This window comes from Dama dama, chromosome 1 (genome assembly GCF_033118175.1).
Source record: "Dama dama isolate Ldn47 chromosome 1, ASM3311817v1, whole genome shotgun sequence".
Lineage (NCBI taxonomy): Eukaryota > Metazoa > Chordata > Mammalia > Artiodactyla > Cervidae > Dama > Dama dama.
In genome coordinates this window covers 47,895,261-47,914,343 of record NC_083681.1, presented here as the reverse complement: position 1 = coordinate 47,914,343, position 19,083 = coordinate 47,895,261, and the positions used below count along the sequence as shown (strand labels likewise).

At 39.9% G+C, this 19,083-nt stretch overlaps 1 pseudogene; it reads right to left on the bottom strand.

Moving 5' to 3' along the window:
- Positions 1-17,540: 17,540 nt before the first annotated feature.
- LOC133053956 (olfactory receptor 52H1-like) lies at positions 17,541-18,565 on the bottom strand (annotated as a pseudogene).
- Positions 18,566-19,083: the final 518 nt, after the last annotated feature.

The window sequence follows — 19,083 nt, the reverse complement described above, 5'->3', positions numbered from 1 at the left end:
ACTGTCCAATGGTCCAACAATATGATCCTGTACAACTCGATCTCCCTGTATGATTTTTTTTTTTGGCTGCACCATATGGAATCTTAGCTTCTTGTTTAGAGATTGAACCCAGGCCTTTAGTAGTGAAAGTCCTAACCACTGGAACACCAGGGAATTCTCTGGCTTTTATCCTACTCTCTTTTAAGCACATTCACCATCCCCAAATTCCTCTTTCTCAACAGATAATGTTTTATTTTACTTCATAGAGAAATTAGAACCATTAGATATTCCCTTGTGCCTCAGAGGGTAAAGTATCTACATGCAATGCGGGAGACACAGGTTCGATCTTTGGGCCTAAAGGATTCCCTGGACAAGGAAACGGCAATCCACTCCAGTATTCTTGCCTAGAGAATTCCACGGACAGGGAAGCCTGGAAGTCCATAGACCATGGAGTCGCAAAGGGTCGGACAGGACTGAATGACTAACACTTTCATTTTCAGATATAAAATCGTGTGTAGACAGCCTAGACAGCATATTAAAAAGCAGAGGCATTAGTTTGCCAACAAAGGTCGATCTGGTCAAGGCTATGGTTTTTCCAGTAGTCATGTATGGATGTGAGAGTTGGACCATACAGAAAGCTGAGCACCCAAGAATTGACACTTTTGAACTGTGGTATTGGAGAAGACTCTTGAGCGTCTCTTGGATGGCAAGGGACTATATCCTAAAGGAAATCAGTCCTGAATATTCATTGGAAGGACTGATGCTGAAGCTGAAACTCCAATACTTTCGCCACCTGATTTGAAGAACTGACTCACTGGAAAAGCCCCTGATGCTGGGAAAGATTGAAGACAGGAGGAGAAGGGGATGACAGAGGATGAGATGGTTGGATGGCATCACCAACTCTATGGACATGAGTTTGAGTAAGCTCCAGGAGTTAGTGATGGACAGGGAGGCCTGGTGTGCTGCAATCCATGGGGTTGCAAAGAGTCGGATACGACTGAGCAACTGAACTGAACTGATAGCTGAAAATCATGTATAATGGAAAGTCCATGCAGCAAGGAAGACCCAGCACAGCCCTAAACAAATAAAGTTTTAAAATTAAGAGAAAAAGAAAAAGAGAGAGACTGAGTCCTTTTATTCACACCCAGAGAACCATGTACGTAAGCCTTTTGGAAGGATGTATCACAATTTATTCCTTTTACTCGCCTATCATCCTTCTTTCTTGAGGGCAAAGATTTTCATATTCATAGCTTTATCTCCTTATTCTAGATTAACTTTTGTTAAACACTTAAGATTTACTGAATAAATGAGTATTGTTTAAGTCACTGCACACACACAAGCTCTTGTTTGACATGGGTCCTCTGTGCATGTGCACCCACATCACTCTCCATCCTCCCTTTATTATATTCACACTGTATTCATTAAAGTTCAGGTTAATGAATAAATGGCTAAAATAATGGGTTAATTAATTAATTAACAAACACACAACATGTTTTTGCACATATACCTAGAAGCACATGAAATCATAGGGAAAGTCTATACAAAGTCACAGTACAGACACTGCTTAAGAACTCTGATTTTAGAGTCAAGTGTCCTGAATTTCCACTTAAACTCTGACTCTTTTTTCATTATACTTAACATGTTATTTGATTTCTTAAAAATGCCTGCTTCCTTATAGCATTTTTCTGAAGAGATTTTCTACAGGAGAAACGTCTTCACCTCAGTGACAGGAAAATAGTAGGGTCTCAATAAATAGCAACTAGTATGTAGTATCATTATGACAACAAATAGAGGCAAATGCACAGATATGGCAGAAAGTGTCAAATCCCACGAAATCCAGAGTGCTAGTCCAGTGTTCTGGATCCAAGTTCTTAGACCGTTTTGTTTTGGCTGTTGAATTGTCCGCATGACAGCTCCAGTCCTGCTTGCTCCCTTTGTTTTATTTCTCCCTTCTCATTTCAATCCTTAGACTTTATAATCTGGCTCCCTAGCCTGTGGACTATCTCATAGGCAAATCTGGACTGAGCCCACCTTGTCTTTTCCTGTTCCTGTTCTCAGGTCCTCTGTGTGTCCGTCAGTCAGCCTGCCCCAGGATCTGGCTGAGTCATGACTGTGGCTTTCCAATCACACCTGCCCTGCCCCCAAACCAACACTCAGCAGTCTCCAGCTCCTTCATAAGAATGGACAGAAACAGCACCCTTAAGGGGCTAATCTTCTTTCTCTTCCTGGGATTTCAGAGGGGACACAGAGGCTGGTGGGCCCCTGAGGTACAGCAGACACTAATCCAATTGTTGACTTGTGGGAGGCACAGTGAGGCTCTTCCCAGATGGTCTGGCTCATGAAGTTCTGAGGTCCCGAAGTTTGAGGTGGACTGAGTCCCTGCAGGCTCAGATCTTCCTGGACAAGCAGTGTCTCAGGGCGCAGAATCTCCTGGGCCTTTCAAAACGGCTGGGAAAGCCATCTACAGAGACACTCTCTGTATTTCTTCTGTGTGAGTGTGTGTGTTTTGTGTGTGTTTCAGAGAACTTGCATGTCTCTGAGTGATGTTTTGTTTATGCTATACATTTTCAATGGTTATTTTCATAAAATGTAAATAGATTTATAGAATATACATGGATGCTTCTTTCTGATACCTAAAATGAGGATGGCCAAGTTATCATAAATCATTCATCTTGATCAAACACTTGAGCTTTCATGTAAAACTCCTTACACATACACTTGCCAGCCCTGCTGATTTTGAAGTCTACTTCAAAGTATCTTTAGAATCACGTTCCTCCTTCAATAACCACTCTTCTGTCTCTCGTTGCTTCTGTTTTTCAGCCCTCATTGATGTAAAATTCAATTCCACCCCACCAATCCATCCTCTCCTCTGAAGCCATAACATGCTGTGCTAAGTCAATTCAGTCCTGTCTGAGTCTTTGTGACCCCATGGACTGTAGCCCGTCAGGCTCCTATGTCCATGGGATTCTCCAGGCAAAAATACTGGAGTGGGTTGCCATGCTCTCCTCTAGGCAATCTTCCTGACCCAGGGATAGAACCCACATTTCTTATTTCTCCTGCATCAGTGGGTGGGTTCTTTACCACTAGCATCACCTAGGAAGACCAAGAAGCCATAATAATCTTTCTAAAATAGAAATGTGATCGTCATTTCTGCAGAAAATGTTTAGGATAAAGTAAATAGCATAGAAAATCTAGCAATTTCAGGCCCAAGAGGAAGTTAATTCCCTTTAGTTGCATCTTCTTCTACTCATCTGCAAAACACCCTAAATTCCAACTGCTCTCTTTGTATTTTCACCCACACAAAATTTTGCAAGAATCTTCCTTCTGCAAATGTTGTTTGTCTTTTGAAACTATCTTTTCTATTCCTTTCTGTCCGACTCAGCTTAAACTCTAGCATCACTTCATTTGGAAAGTCACCCCTCACTTACCCCTGTGTTTACTCCCACCATAGCACTAATCACACCATGTTGCAATTAATCATCTGCGTAGTTCTCTGTCTCTACTTTTGAAACACAAATTCCCTAATGGAGGGCTTCACTCTCTTTATGCTCATGACTGGCTCTCCATTGTTGTTCACAAACTATGAATTCAATTTGTGTCCTCAACTATTACTAGTAGTAGAAAGAGCATCACCTGTTTTTATCATATTTGTTTATGCAATATTTTATATGTTGAAATTACTAGTAAAATTCCAGTTAGAAAATAATTTTATATTATTTGATATAAAAATGCCTAAAACTTTTTAAGTTAGAGCATAATGTGCTGTGCTGTGCTTAGCTGCTCAGTTGTGTACAATTCTTTGTGACCCCATAGACTGTAGCCTGCCAGGCTCCTCTGTCCATGGGGATTCTTAAGCCTAAATCTCAAGAAATACTTTATTAGCTTATGATATCAAAAACTCATACTCAACTAGGATTATTTGACAAAAGTGTATCTTAGATTAAAACCTCATTTATCATAACATTTTTGTAGTCTTCTCAGTTCAAACTCTACCTCTACCCTAAATTTTGGAAAAAAATTCATATTCCGTGACAAGCATGATTAGTAAAGAAGAAAACAGAGAATTGAGGACCCTAACACCTGTCTTCCATTTACCTTTTTCTTTAGGGAGGGGTTTATCCATGTTTTCTGTAAATTCTTTATTTATTCAAACAGAATGTTCGGGGAAACAACTGTTATTCTGTTTAGAATCAATAGTGACAAAGATAATATGAGCTCTGTGGTTCATAAAGAGATTTCAGGGCATTTTGATGCTGATAGCCTAGTATGCATGTATACACGCTATGTGCACACATGTCCCACTCTTTGCAACCCATGGACTGCAGCCCACCAGGCTCCTTTGTCCGTTAAATTTTCCAGAGAAGAATACTAGAGCAGTATGCATATTGATAAGGTCTGATGACAAAATATCAGAAAGATGAGAATTCAGATAACATATATATATAAACAACTAGGTAAGGTCGCTTTAAAAAGTGTTCACATGATTTGTGATAGTCCTATCTCAACAGGTGGAGTTAATTACCTTCCCTTGAATATGATCTGGATTTAGTGACTCACTTCTAACAAAGTACACGTGCATGTAAACAGTGTGTATCTTCTGAAACTAGGCCACAAAAGACACTGAAGCTTCTTTCTTGCTGTCACTCTTGAATTGTCCAATCTGGGAGGAGCCAACCTACAGACCATGAGGACAAGCATCTTGTGTAGGGAGAAACTGAAGCCTCTTACTAATAAATTGGAGATTCCCTGGTGACTCAGATGTTAAAGCATCTGCCTGCAATGCAGGAGACCTGAGTTCGATCCCTGGGTCGGGAAGATCCCCTAGAGTAGGAAATGGCAACCCACTCCAGTACTCATGCCTGGAAAATTCGATGGATGGAGAAGCCTGGTAGGCTACAGTCCATGGGGTCGCAAAGTCAGACATGACTGAGCGACTTCACTTTCTTTCACTTTCACTAACAAATAACACTACAAAAGTGGCCACCTGGAAAGCAGATCCTCCAGCTCTAGCCAACCCTTTTGATGCTTACAACCCCAGTAACACCTTAGCTGCAACCTAATAAGAGACCCAAGACAGAATTGCCTAGGTAGACCACTCCTGAATTCTTGTCAGGCAGACAGTTTGTGATCATAAATGCTGTTTGCTTGAAATTGCTAACTTTTTTTTTGAATTGGAGTATAGCTGCTTTACATAGGTGTGTCAGATTCTGCTGTGCAGCAAAATGAATTAGTCATACATACACATATATCTCTTTTTTGGATTTCTTTCCCACACAGGTCACCAGAGAGGACCAGTAGAGTCCCCTGTGCTGTTCAGTAGGTTCTCATCAGTTATCTGTTTTAAACGTGGTAGTGTTTATACGTCAGTCCCAATCTCCCAGTTCTTTCCACCCCTCCCCTTCCCCCTTGTATCATTTGTTTGTTCTCTACATATGTGTCTCTGTTTCTACTTTGCAAATAAGATCATCTACACCATTTTTCCAGATTCCATATATATGAGTTAATATATGATACTTGTTTTTCTCTTTCTGACTTACTGACATTTTATAGGTCCAGAAATTGCTAATTTTTAAGGTAATTTGTTACACAGCATAGATGACTAATATGTAAAGGGATGCAGGTTATCATTATATAGCTCCACCTAAGGATGAGGAAGTGAAGGTCAAGGCAGAGTATATACTTCTTGGCCTCTTGGGCTGCTTAAAGATATTCCATTATAATTTTATAAAACTGACTTCAACAGAGGAGGTCACCTATTCTATATGTGTGAAATGCAGTAAGCATCATGAATATCTGTAAAAGAATATTGAAATCACTTCTTTCCCTCCAAAACCACTGACTAAAACTAGGAATAATCTGTCAGGTCCGGGAAACTCAGGCATCACATCAGTTTCATCACGTCACCACACATCACATTACCCTGGCTATTCAGAGATAAATATCAGCTATTTACTTGCAGACACAAACTACTAAGATCAATATTGTAAAATAAAATTTTAATATACAGAAAGTATTATAGGAAATCCAAAGAAGTCCTTGGAAACTGAGTTGCAGGGGTAATACCACAGGCTAGGGATCAGAGAAGATCTTGAAAAATAAGTTAACTTAATATAAATCCTGAGGATGAATAAGGATTAGAATAAGACACAGAAAAGATATTTGGTGCCAAGATATTAGCATGTGCAAATGTTCAGCAGTGCCAGAGGTTATGATGTGTTCTGGAAATGTTTGTCATTTAGGAGACCAAGGTATATTTAGTGAAGAGCTGAGAAATGAAACTGCTGAGGTAGGCAGGCAACCAATCATTCATTCATGCATTTTGCTGTTGTTGTCACTAAGCTGTGTCTGAATTTTTGTGGGTCCATGGACTACAGCATGCCAGGCTCCTCTGTCCTCCACTATCTCCCAGAGTGTGCTCAAATTCATGTTCCTTGAGTCAGTGATGCTATCTAGCTATCTCATTCTCTGCCTCCTCCTTCTTCTTTTGCCTTCAATCTTTCCTAGCATCAGGGTCTTTTCCAGTAAGCCGACTCTTCAAGTCAGCTGGCCAAAGTATTGGAGTTCAGTTTCAGCATCAGTCCTTCCAATGGATATTCAGGGTTGATTTCCTTTAGGATTGACTGGTTTGATTTCCTGGCAGTCCAAGGACTCCCAGAAGTCTTCTCCATTCATGCATGCAGGTCATCAGTCATTTCATACAGATACACTGAACATTGAGTACCAGCAAGACACCAAGCTAGACATCAAGAACACAGTGAAAAGGGAAACAGACTCAATGCCTCTCCTCACGAACTGTTCACTCTAGTGAAGAAGGCATACATTATTCAAATCAAAAACAAATTATATGTGTAAAAATAATCACTACCTTTGATAATTGTTATGAATATAGAGTAATGAAGATATCTGATCAGGCCTGGGAAAGATAGAAAAAGATTTTCTGAGGAAGATATTTGAAAGAATTCTAACTAAAAGCTAATAAAATAGTGTTTATTGGGGTCTCACAATGTGTCACAGAGTCAAACACTTAAGAAACATTATCAGATTTAGTTCTTACTCTCTTCCAATGAGGTAGGTATCCTTGTTGTTTCCACATTACAGATGAGACAAATGATTTGTAGAAAGATGATCCAGATTGTTCAGCTGTTTAGTGGAGAATTTACTAACTTAGGTAGTCTGACTCCTGAACCATGCTTCTACTTCACATTATACTATGACGTTCTCTCCAGCAAGCTAAAGAAAAGTTGGAGAATATTCTAGCTACAAAGAAAAGTATGTGCAAAGTCCTTTAGGCAAGAAGGAGGAAGATGTTGATATCAACTCTTTATATACTTAAAAAATTATGAGCCTCAGAAGACTTTTTTGGTAAGGAACTGACTTTCCCAAGAAACTATCTTGAAAGACAACATTCAACTTAATAGCATATTCCCTGCCCCAGTTTATGGTTCACTCACTCATACATTCATCCAATCACAATTTATTGAGGCAGCTACAGGATGAATAGAAGCAGGACTAAGGTGAAAAGATGTATGGGTGAACACTGAATGCTGACTGCAATTTATCAATTCCACCAGTTCCCTTTGGATGAAACTGTAAAGTTCTTTTAATTATCCAAGCTTCAGTTTCCTTGTGAGTACATGGAGCTCTTACCTATCTCACAAGTTTTGAGAATTGATGGTGATATTATCTGAAAGGCACTTTGCATATTGTTTGATAATCATTTTTAAACTTGATTTTACTTTACTGTGTAACAGGTGCTATGGATGCAGATATGGCTAAGACATGTTTTACTATCCTCAAGGATGTCATAGATTAGTGGGGAAAACACACATGGAAGCAGGCAATTCCAACACAAAGTGACAAGAGATATGACCTTAAAAAACACAGGGAGCTGTGAGAACACAGAGGAGAGTGCTGATACAATTTGAGGAGAGGGCAGGATAGTCAGGAATTTTTTTTTTTTATCACAGCTGTGATTTAAAGAAAAAAATAGGAGTTTTCAAGGGAAATCATGGGAATAGAAACATGGTAGGCAGAGAAAACATTATTTCAAATGCAAGGAAGCGAATGAGAACATGATGTGATCTGGGGAACAGTCTGAACCTTGCTTGATATGGGCACATCCTGAATGTGGCTAAGGCTGAGAAGCAGGAAGGAGGAGGTCAGAGTGAGTTTAGGGAGGTGAGCAAAAACCTATTCCTTGTGCTTTGGAACTTAGATCTTATTATAAAGGCTAAGGGGTAAAGGAGCTGATGGGAGGTTTAACTTGGGAGTATGACAAAATGAAACTAACAAATTAGAAAGTTCATTATTGCTGTTGTGTGGACTTGCTACTAGAATCAAGTAAGATGCACTTAGATTGAAGCTATAAAGGCAGCAAAATTAGTTTGAGAACTTTCAGTGCAGTCTAGGCAGAGATGATGAGGAGTTATATTTGCTGAAAGGATGCAGAAACGAATTAAGTAATGCTTCTTCCGGGGCTAGGAGGTCTCTAGAATGCAAAATTTAAGGAGCTGCTCATTCTCAAGGTCTTAAGTGTTGGTTTGAGTTTTTTTGCCAAGTGCACCTCTCCAGGGCTTGCCTGCTCAGTACAAGGACAATCAAAGCATTATTGCCAGTTCAGCAGAAAAGAGTTTAGTGTTATCTGTCTGCTGTTTAGCTGAAGGCCAGAGCAGACACCGCGGCCCAGAGGTCATTCCCTTGGGACTTCCCAGGAGCAATAAATAATCCCAGTCTCACTCAGCCTTCTGTGGAGTGGGAGTCTCCCTTCTGAGGCCAAGGGAATGGATGGGGTTGAGTGAGCTAGGTGGGACATTTCCACAAGACACAGAGCAGTGATTGTAACCCCCTAGACTGCAAGAAGTCATTTCTGTGTCTGGACTGCCCACATGGGCAGCAGGTAAATTAAATTTTTAGAGTGAATTTTTCTGACAGCTTTTCCCTATATTTTCATTGTCTGACTCTGCATTCCTCCCCCCCGCCCCAACCCCCCGCCCGTTCTCCCTACAGAAATCTCTCCCTGTCTCTAGGGAGGAATTTGTGCCCTTTCCCTAAAACAGTGACCAACACAGTGCCTTGTTCCCTGAGCCTCCCCCAGTGATATTTTATAGTTGTGATGATCACATTCCAATTTTCTACGCAGAGGAGAATGCAAGATGAGAATGCCAGAAACCAGGGCCCCTGAATGAAATAAGCTCTTAACAGGGTCTGTTTCAAGAGAATGCTCTAATCTTTCAACCCAAGGTAGAACTCCAGATCTGAAATGTGCCTGGGTATGTGGCTGGGGAAAGGGGACTCTTGCTAGGTAGGGAAGTTAGGGATTCTATGAGTGCTTCTCAAATGTTCTCCTCGGTGGATGGCTGGATACTACTGATTTTGGCTTCCTGGTTGCTTTTCTGTGAAAGCTGGGCTCACACACACACCGCTTCTCCACCTTAGAAGTTTGAGACATCATGTCAAAGATGTCATTTTGCCCAACAAGTTGATCTTTGTAAATAAGGAAAATGCCTTGGCTTTTCATTTTAAGCAATATTATGTAGATATTTAATATGAAGTAAAGAATAATAATATGTTGTTCCATACACTCTTCCTATTTTTGGTAAATGTAACTCCTGTTTGGTAAATCCCATGTCAACTTATGGCACCAATGAATATTTCAAGTGATAGTAATCAATACTAGGCTCCCCAGTTTATTTTAAAAAGGCAAAGGACAACTCTAGATTCTTAATGAGCCTGGAACTAGTCTAAGTAAAGTTGGATTACTCTGGATAGAGGAGATATTGGGTAAACTTTTCTAAGACCTCATTATATGAATTAAATAACTTCTATTATAACCCCAAATCAGCTTCCACAAATTGTAGTCATATACTTAACAGCAGTAAATAATATCATAATAGAAACATAGAAGCTATCAGATAAAAACAGATAAAACCAAAAATAAAATAAAATCATTTATTAGTTCACTACCTAGATATGATAGTATTTCCATGTTTTATCTATCAGATATCCTAAATATATGTTTATGTAGTATGCTACTTTTCAACAATGATACCATAAGCATTTTTATAACCTCTTTTTTTAAAAAATTTAACAGGTGGTAAATATTAAATGAAATTTTTAAGATAAAAATAATTAAACTACCTTTGTGTATAAGTCAATTTTTCTTGATACAGAATAACAAGGATTCTCTGTGTTAAGAAAATTAATGTCATTTTTAATAAAGATTATTCATTAATTTTTAGCATATTTAAAATGATTGCAGAGTTGAAATTTTTATTTTGATCTTTAAAGAGTATAGTATATTTCATTATATATTCCCTTTTCATTGTTGAAACTCACTAAGCATGTTGAGGGGTTCACAAAAATCCCTGAGAGGGGAGATTTGAGGAATGTGCCTAAAGTTTTATTCAAATTCAGTCCCAACAAAGAATCACATGGATTATAACCCGATGTACAAAATTTCATTTTATAGATTTTGTACTCCTTTTTCCATTTGATATGTCTATATACACTGGGGGTGATGGTTGTGGTGGTGGTTTAGTCACTAAGTCCTGCTTGACTCTTGGGACACCATGGACTGTAGCCTGCCAGGCTCCTCTGTCTGTAAGATTTCCCAGGCAACAATACTAGAATCTGTTGCTGTTTCCATCTCCACACTGATGGTGATAAATAGATGCTTATGTATTCTATAGAGCAAAGTTTACTAGGTAAATATGTGTTCTGGAAAACAGAATTTAATTTAGTTCAATTAAAAAATTGTTTCTATTCATTTATTATAGTCTTTTTTTATTTTAAACTTTTTATTTTGTGTTGGGGCATAAGGGCTCCCCTGGTGACTCAGCTGTAAAGAATTCTCCTGCAATGCAGGAGTCACAGGAGACACAGGTTCAATCCCTGAGTCAGGAAGATCCCTTGGAGGAGGGCATGGCAAGCCCCTCCAGTATTCTTGCCTGGAGAATTCCATGGACAGAGGAGCCTGGTGAGCTACAGTCCATAGGGTCCCAGTTGGGATTAACTAGGTCTATTTATTTATTTTACAATTGATTATTATTTAGACATTTTGTATGACCATTATTTTAAATTTATGTCAATTATATAAGAAAATGGGGCTTCCCAGGTGGAAATAATGATAAAAAAAAAATAAAACCCGCCTGCCAATGCAAGAGATATCAGAAACCTGGGTTCGATTCCTGGGTCAGGAAGATCCCCTGGAGGAGGGTATGACAACTCACTCCAGTATTCTTGCCTGGAGAATACCATCGACAGAGGAGCCTGGTGGAGCCTGGCTCCAGTCCATGGGGTTGCAAAGAGTCAGACAGGAATGAAGCGATTTAGCATGCACAAGCATACACGTATATAAGAAAATAGCATGAGCCTCAGTATTTCCTTTGAAAGCATCTTTTGAAAATTATGTGATCCTACTTTGAATCTTCAGCATCTTTCTCTTCAAAGCAGAATACTGCATGCTTGTAAATCCATAATTAATACTCTGAGTATGTAGGAACTCATTAACTGACATTTTACACAGCAGATGTTTAAGCCTGTTGAGGGTTACTAAATATATGTTAGTTGGTTGTGACAAGTTAACTCTTTTTCTCCTTCTAGATAAGTGATGAAAGTCCCATACCATAATTCAGGCATGGCAGCTCCCAACTATTCCACTGTCAATTATAATATGTTTATCCTCACTGGTGTCCCTGGCCTGAAGGAGCTATACACATGGATCTCCATTCCCTTCTGCATGATGTACCTGGTAGCTGTGTCAGGAAATGGCATCCTGATCTGCGTGGTGGCAGTGGCGTCAAGTGTGGGGTACTCTCTAGTTGTGGAGCATGGGCTTCTCACTGTGGAGCATGGGCTCCAGGTGCATGGGCTCTAGGGCTTCAGAAGTTGCATGTGGCACACAGACTCAGCAGTTGTGACTCACAGGCTCTAGAGAGCTGGCCCAGTAGTTGTGTTGCAAGGGCTTGGTTGCCCTGTGGCATGTGGAATCTTCCCAGACCAGGAATTGAACCCACGTCCCCTGCATTGGCAGGTAGATTCTTAACCTCTGGACCACCAGGGAAGTCTTCCTTCATCTACTTTCTTTTTTTTTAATTTTAAATTTATTTTTTAGTTGAAGGACAATAGCTTTACAGAATTGTGTTAGTTTCTGCCAAATATCAACATGAATCAGCCATAGGTATGGTTTAGGGCTCTACATGTCTTCCCCAAGAGCTACACCACTACCACCACTATCGTGTGTGTTCAGTCATGTTCAACTCTATGGGATCCCAAGGACTGTAGCCTGCCAGGATCCTCTGTCCATGGAATTTTTACAGGCAAGGATACTGGAGTGGGTTGCCATTTCCTCCTCCAGGGGATTTTCCTGACCCAGGGATCAAACCCTTTCTCTTTCATCTCCTACATTAGCAGGTGGATTCTTTACCACGAGTGCCACCTGGGATAACCCCAAGAGCTATGATGAATACAAATTAGAAAGAGTGAACACCAAAATTATACACAAATGGGGGAAAGGTGGAGACTCACTCTTCTACCTCACTTTATTCACACACACACAAATCTTAACTCTTTTTTAAAAATTTTAATTCTCTATTTTTGGCTGTGCTGGGTCTTCATTGCTTCATGGGCTTTTCTGTAGTTGCAACGAGTGGGGGCTACTCTCCAACTAGGGTGGGCAGGCTTCTCATTGTGGTGGCTTCTCTTGTGGAGCACGGGATCTACAGCCAGCGGGTTTCAATAGTTGCAGCACGTGGGCTCAGTAGTTGAGACTCTGGAGCTTTAGAGCACAGGCTCAGCAGTTGTGGGACGTGGGCTTAGTTGTTCTGCAGCATACGCGATCTTCCCAGATCAGGGATTGAACCCACACCTCCAGGATTGCAAGGCAGACTTTTTTTACCACTGAGCCACCAGAGAAGCCCCAAGATCTTAACAATCTTGTAGCACAAATGAAAATAGCTGCTGACACTAAATACTAGTAGTATGATCCACACAAATGAAATGACCTTTATGTACATGATTTTGGAGAGAAAAGAAAAAGGACAAGATTATTAAGTAAAATGTTTGGCGGTATAAATTGACTTGGATGCTAGATGTCCCCCCAATTTGCAGTCAAGCAACCCTCTTTTCAAGCTTCTTACCGTCTATCTTACAGCATTGTTGTATGAGGATGCAACAAGAAAGCAGATAATAAAGCACTTTAGAAATGGTAATGTGAAAGTGAAGTCGCTCAGTCATGTCCCACTCTTTGTGGCCCCATGGACTGTAGCCTACCAGGCTCCTCGGTCCACGGGATTTTCCAGGCAGGGATACTGGGGTGGGTTGCCATTTCCTTCTCCAGGAGATCTTCCCGCCCCAGGGATTGAACCCAGGTCTACCCACATTGTAGGCAGATGCTTTACCATCTGAGCCACTTCTATGCAAATATGTTACATCACTGTCATTAATGTCATTATGTTCCCTGGTATAAGGTTTCTCCTTCCTTGGTCAAAGGCTAAAAACAAAACAGAGCAAAAACCCAGTACTTTGTCTATAGCTAAATCTTCTCTTCCTCCTCCTTTCTTTTCCCATATGGGTTCATCTAGCTGCAGTGAAGTAACCTCCCTATAGCTTTTCCCCAAGAGATGCACATGTACCATCCACTTTGGATGGAAGACGTGACTACAGACATTATTCCAGTGCTCTATCCTCACTGCCCGTATTCCAGGCAGTGTGGGCCAGTTTTGTGCAGCCCATCCTTCAGAAACCCTTATGGAAATTTCAAGGAAATTATTCCTTCCTTCTTTTCAGCTGTCTGCTCAGATCCCTGGCATATTGTGTGGTATAGAGAAAACATTTTTGTATTTTTCCTAAGTTGGGCTTTCTGAATAAATTTTGCCAAAGTCTTGAAATACTAGGCTAAGAGGAATTCTTGAGAAATGAATGTACAATTGAAGTTAGTGAAGTAACTACAGATAGTGAGAGAACCCCAGAGAGATGTACTTAAAATTTAGAGATTTACCTAACTCCAGAAGTATGAAGACAGAGCTGGGCTTTAGAGCTGAAGTCAATGGTCTTATTTTCCCCCTGGAGAAATTTATATTTCACACCCATCTCTAAGGTAACGTTCTCAGATGGAGGAGATATAAGGGGAAGAGGAATAGTCTCTTTGGCTTTTATAACCAGAGAAAATATATGTTTCTTCATTCGTTGACTTCATATGCATAGGTCACTTGGCCTGACCTTCACTGTATAGCCCTAGGGGTAAGAATAAAGTGTGGGGAAACATTGAGTTATAATTTGTATTTTAAGTGAATAATGATAATCTGTTTCTGATCCAAAAAACTGTGTGTGTGCATTAATAACATAAATATGTAAAACCCAACACATGCTGGTTACAAACTTCCAGTGCAAACGGGCTTCTACTTCCGTGATACTCACATATAAGTCTTCAGGAGCTGCTGTCCCTGAGTCTCCTTCCCCCTCTATTCCCTGTAGCTACACAAGTCCATTTACCTAAAAGAGCCCAGTAGAGAGGATGAAAGTCAAGTGCAGCCATGGAAGGTCTGAAGTCATGGCCTGAGCCACACTCAGGAGGATGGTAGCCAGTGGTGTGCTGGTGAATATTCAACACCTGATTTTGGGCATTTTGATCTGTAGATTTGATGATTCAGGAGTTACAGATACTCCTACTAGGACTGATTTCAAGCTGCCAATATGATACTGACCTGCTGGCAGAATTCCTGAAAAAGTAACAATTGACTCCCATAAGCCAGTATAAACAGTATCCAGCACACAACTAATTGTAGTTCTTATTAGGTCTGACACACTAGGATTAGAATGACAAATGTAGTTTTGGTTTAATTCAGAAAAGATGTGAGGATTTCTTTGTGCTAGAGAAATCCTGTCTCACTGAGAAGTAGGATAGTGAATGAGTAAGAATAAACACTGGGAATCAGATAGATGTATCAGGCTATGTGTGTGTGTGCCTGCATGCTAAGCTGCTTCAGTTATGTCCAACTCTTTGCGACCCTATGGACCATAGCCCGCCAGGTTCCCCTGTCCATGGGATTCTCCAAGCAGGAATACTGCAGTGGGTTTCCATGCCCTTCTCCAGGGGATCTTTCCTACCCAGGGGTCAAACTCACGTCTCTTGCATTGGCAGTCAGGTTTACCGCTAGCACCACCTAGGAAGCCCCATTAAGCTATACACTCATCATGTATTAGTTATATGATATTGAGCATGTTATTTAATTTTTTTATCAAGTTGAGATTCACAAAACATAAGATTCACTACTTTACAGTATACAACTTAGTGGTTTTTAGTACATTTACAGTGCTGGGCAACATCACCACTATCTAATTGGAGGACATATTCATCCCCTCAAAAGATCCCCCTATGCACTAAACAGTCACTCTCTATTTCACCTTCCCACAATCACCTGGCACCTACTAATTGACTCTCTGTCTATTTTGACTTGCCTATTCTGGACTTTTGACATAAATGAACTTATATAATTTGTCAGTCTTTGTATCTGACTTCTTTCACTTAGTAGAGTGTTTTCAAAGTTCATCCATGTTGCATTACATGCCAGAACTTAACACATTTTTATGGCGGAAAAGTATTTCATTGTTTAGATTTAACACATTTGTTTTGTCCATTTACCAGTTGATACACATTTGAGTAACCTGATACACATTTCACTTTTTCAGCTGTTATAAATAATGCTATGATAAATATTCATTTACCAGTTTTGGTTTGAGTGCCTGTTTTCAATTCTTTTTCATATATACCTAGGAGTAAGATTTCTGGGTCATTTGATAATTCTATATTTAACTCTTTGAGGAACCACCAAAGTTTTTGTCATAGAGGCTGCATCATTTTATATTTCAGCTAGTAATATATGAAGGTTCCAGTTTCTTCACATCCTCACCAACACTTGTTACCTCCCAATTTAAAAAAATATGTATACTGTGTGTAATATTATATATATATACACACACACACACACATATAGCTATCCTAGTAAGCATGAAATAGAACAACAAAAAGGAATTGAAAAATCATTTCCCTTCATTCTCATTCCCAAGTTCAAGCTAAGATTTGGATTCCAGAGGAAATAGCATGTGTGAAGTTCCAGAAGGACAAGAGAACATAGTCTGAAAAACCAAAAGAAGTACAGGGTGGTTGTAGCAAAAAGGGCATGTGAGAGAAGGAGTGAAAAGAAAGGGGAGAACTGGACACCAAGCGATAACTGGTTAGTACCAATGATGTCATAAAATGCTTTGAAGTTATGTTAGGGTATTGGGTTTTCTTCCAATCAAAATGAGTAACTGTTAAATGATTACTAACTACAGGGTTGACATGATCTAGTTGAAGTTTAGCAAGACCAATATTGTTTCTGAATAAAACATAAATGGGAGAGAAAAATAAATAAATAAAGGTAGCAAATTTCTAAAAGAGGCTGCTGAAAAATCCAGGGCAAAGAGAAGGTTATGATTATTTTTAATGTGAAACATGAATAAATTTAGGATACCCAGAAGACATAATACATAGTAAATATTTTTTAAATAATTTTTTCCCTGGTAGCTCAGCTGGTAAAGCATCCTCCTGTAGTGTAGGAGACTCTGGTTTGATTACTGGGTCAGGAAGATCTGCTGGAAAAGGGATAGGCTACCCCTATCCAGTATTCTTGGACTTCCAAGAATTCCCCTACCCCACTCCAGTATTCTTGGACTTCCCTGGTGGCTCAGCTGGTAAAGAATCCACCTGCAATTCAGGAGACCTGGGTTCAGTCTCTCGGTCGGGAAGATCCCCTGAATAAGGGGACAGTTACCCACTCCAGTATTCTGGCCTAGAGAATTCCATGGACTGTATAGTCCATGGGGTTACAAAGAGCTGGACACGACTGAGCAACTTTCACTTCACTTCAAACAATTTTTTAAGTGAATGATGAAAAGAGAAAAGACTTTGACATGGGAAACTGGTTGAATTCTATACCACTTAATAAGAGAATTCAGGAGATTGTGTTGATCATAAGGAAAGAAAGAGAAGATGGAAATTATTCTGGTTCATTTTGATTTTGAAGGTTCAGTGGAATAGCCAAGAGGAGTTATCAGAGAGTTGGCTACATGGGACAGAAAGAATTTGAAGTAGAGTTTTGAACTCGAGAATTATCAGCATATAGATGGTTATTGAATTCATAAGCTTATTTCATGCTAAACAAATTTAACCTTACAAAAAGCCTATAACTTAAGTACTATTTTTCTGTTATTTTAGAAAGAATAAATTGAAACAGGATCAAAGGACATAAGCAAGAGCAAAATTTTGTGTTTTGATGTTTTTCATTGTAAAAAATTAGGATAGTTTCTTCTGATGCCTCTCATTTTCTTGGAGTTTGAAAAATCCCCTCTCCCCCTCTAACTCTACCAATAATTTTTTCCAGCAGAATTGAGGCCCTGAAATTCACAGGAATTGGATCCATTATTGAAGGCTTCCAGTTATTTATTTACAAAAGAAAGTTCTCTTAAATCAGTATGATTACTTGATTTCTCACAATTTTTCTCTCCATGTTCTTATCCCCAGGTCACTGCATCCCTTTAGGGTAAGATAGAAGGATGACCTTGTTCCTGATCTGCTTTGTTTTGAATATGGGTTTGAGTGCATGTAGAATTGCTACATAGAGACTGGCAAACATGATGTGAAATGTGTGAGAGATGCTGTGGCCAAAGCAATGAGTGAGGCCAGAGAACATGGCTGGTGTGTAGAACATGAGGATGATGCCAACATGAGAAGCACAAGTACAGAGGGCTTTCTGGCGAGCATCTCTGGATGAAAGATGGAAAACAGCATGAAGAATGAGAGTGTAGGAGATGCCAATGAGGATCATGCCTGAGATAATAGTCATCACAGGCACAGCAAAGCCATACCAGATATTGATGGAGATGTCAGCACAGGCAAGTCGGGCCACCCCTATATGCTCACAGTATGTGTGAGGGTTGACGTGTCCTGCAGAATGGCAAATGCATCACCAGAAAAACAACAGGCAAAATAACAGTAAAGCTTCAACTCACAATTCCCACCATGATCTTAACAATCATCTCGGGTGTCAAGACACTGCTGCTGCTACTGCTAAGTCGCTTCAGTCGTATCTGACTCTGTGTGACCCCATAGTCGGCAGCCCACCAGGCTCCGCTGTCAAAACACTAGTGTAACTCAAAGGGTATCAAATGGCCATGTAACAGTCAAAAGCCATGCCCAACAAGATGGCTGAGTTCAGAATAAAGCTAAAGTGAAGAAAGGATAACTGAGTGAGGAAGCCAGAAAATGTGATTTCCTGAGCTTTTAACCAGAATATGCCAAGTGTTTTGGGGACATTTATAGTAAATAATATGAGGTCTCCAGAGGCCAGCATTGAGAGAAAGAAGAACATGGGTTCATGGAGACTCTGGTCCATAGTGATGAGGTAAAGAAGAATGCCATTGCCTACTAGGGCCACGAGGTAGATGGAGAAGAAAGGAATCCCAATCAAGACGTGGAACTGCTCCAGTCCGGGATCCCCACCAAAATGAAGGAGTCTGGATTAAAATTGGTCAAATTCAAAGTGGCCATCATGTGGATTGTCATTCCCTGAGAACAAAATATCACATTTGATCCCTGGGACCAACCGTCAATGAAACGAATTCAAGTCTTTTCTACAACTAGGATCCCTACTTTCCTATTATCTAACAAGCACTAGGGAAAATGTAACCTACTTCTTGTCACAACCACTACATCATTTACCAAAATGCCATGAGATCCCAATTAAACCAATGATCCCCCATCTATGGACATTACCAATTGCGTTGTTGCGTAGTGGAACAATGCTCCAACAGACCTATGACATTGGCCCTTGGATGTTAACTAAAATTTCAAGATTAGCTTGCTCTTACAAAGTAAACCAGTCTGAGATATCTCAAGGATGTAAATATCAAATGTCTTACCTCCATGAGTCTAAGTAATATCTTCTCTGAAGTTTGTATCCAAAGAAATAATAGGAACTAGGTGTGAATTAGCAAATCTACATTTGTAGTGCCAATGTATCATTAGGTTTTTGATGAGCCAATCTTTTACTTTCTAGTTACTCCAAC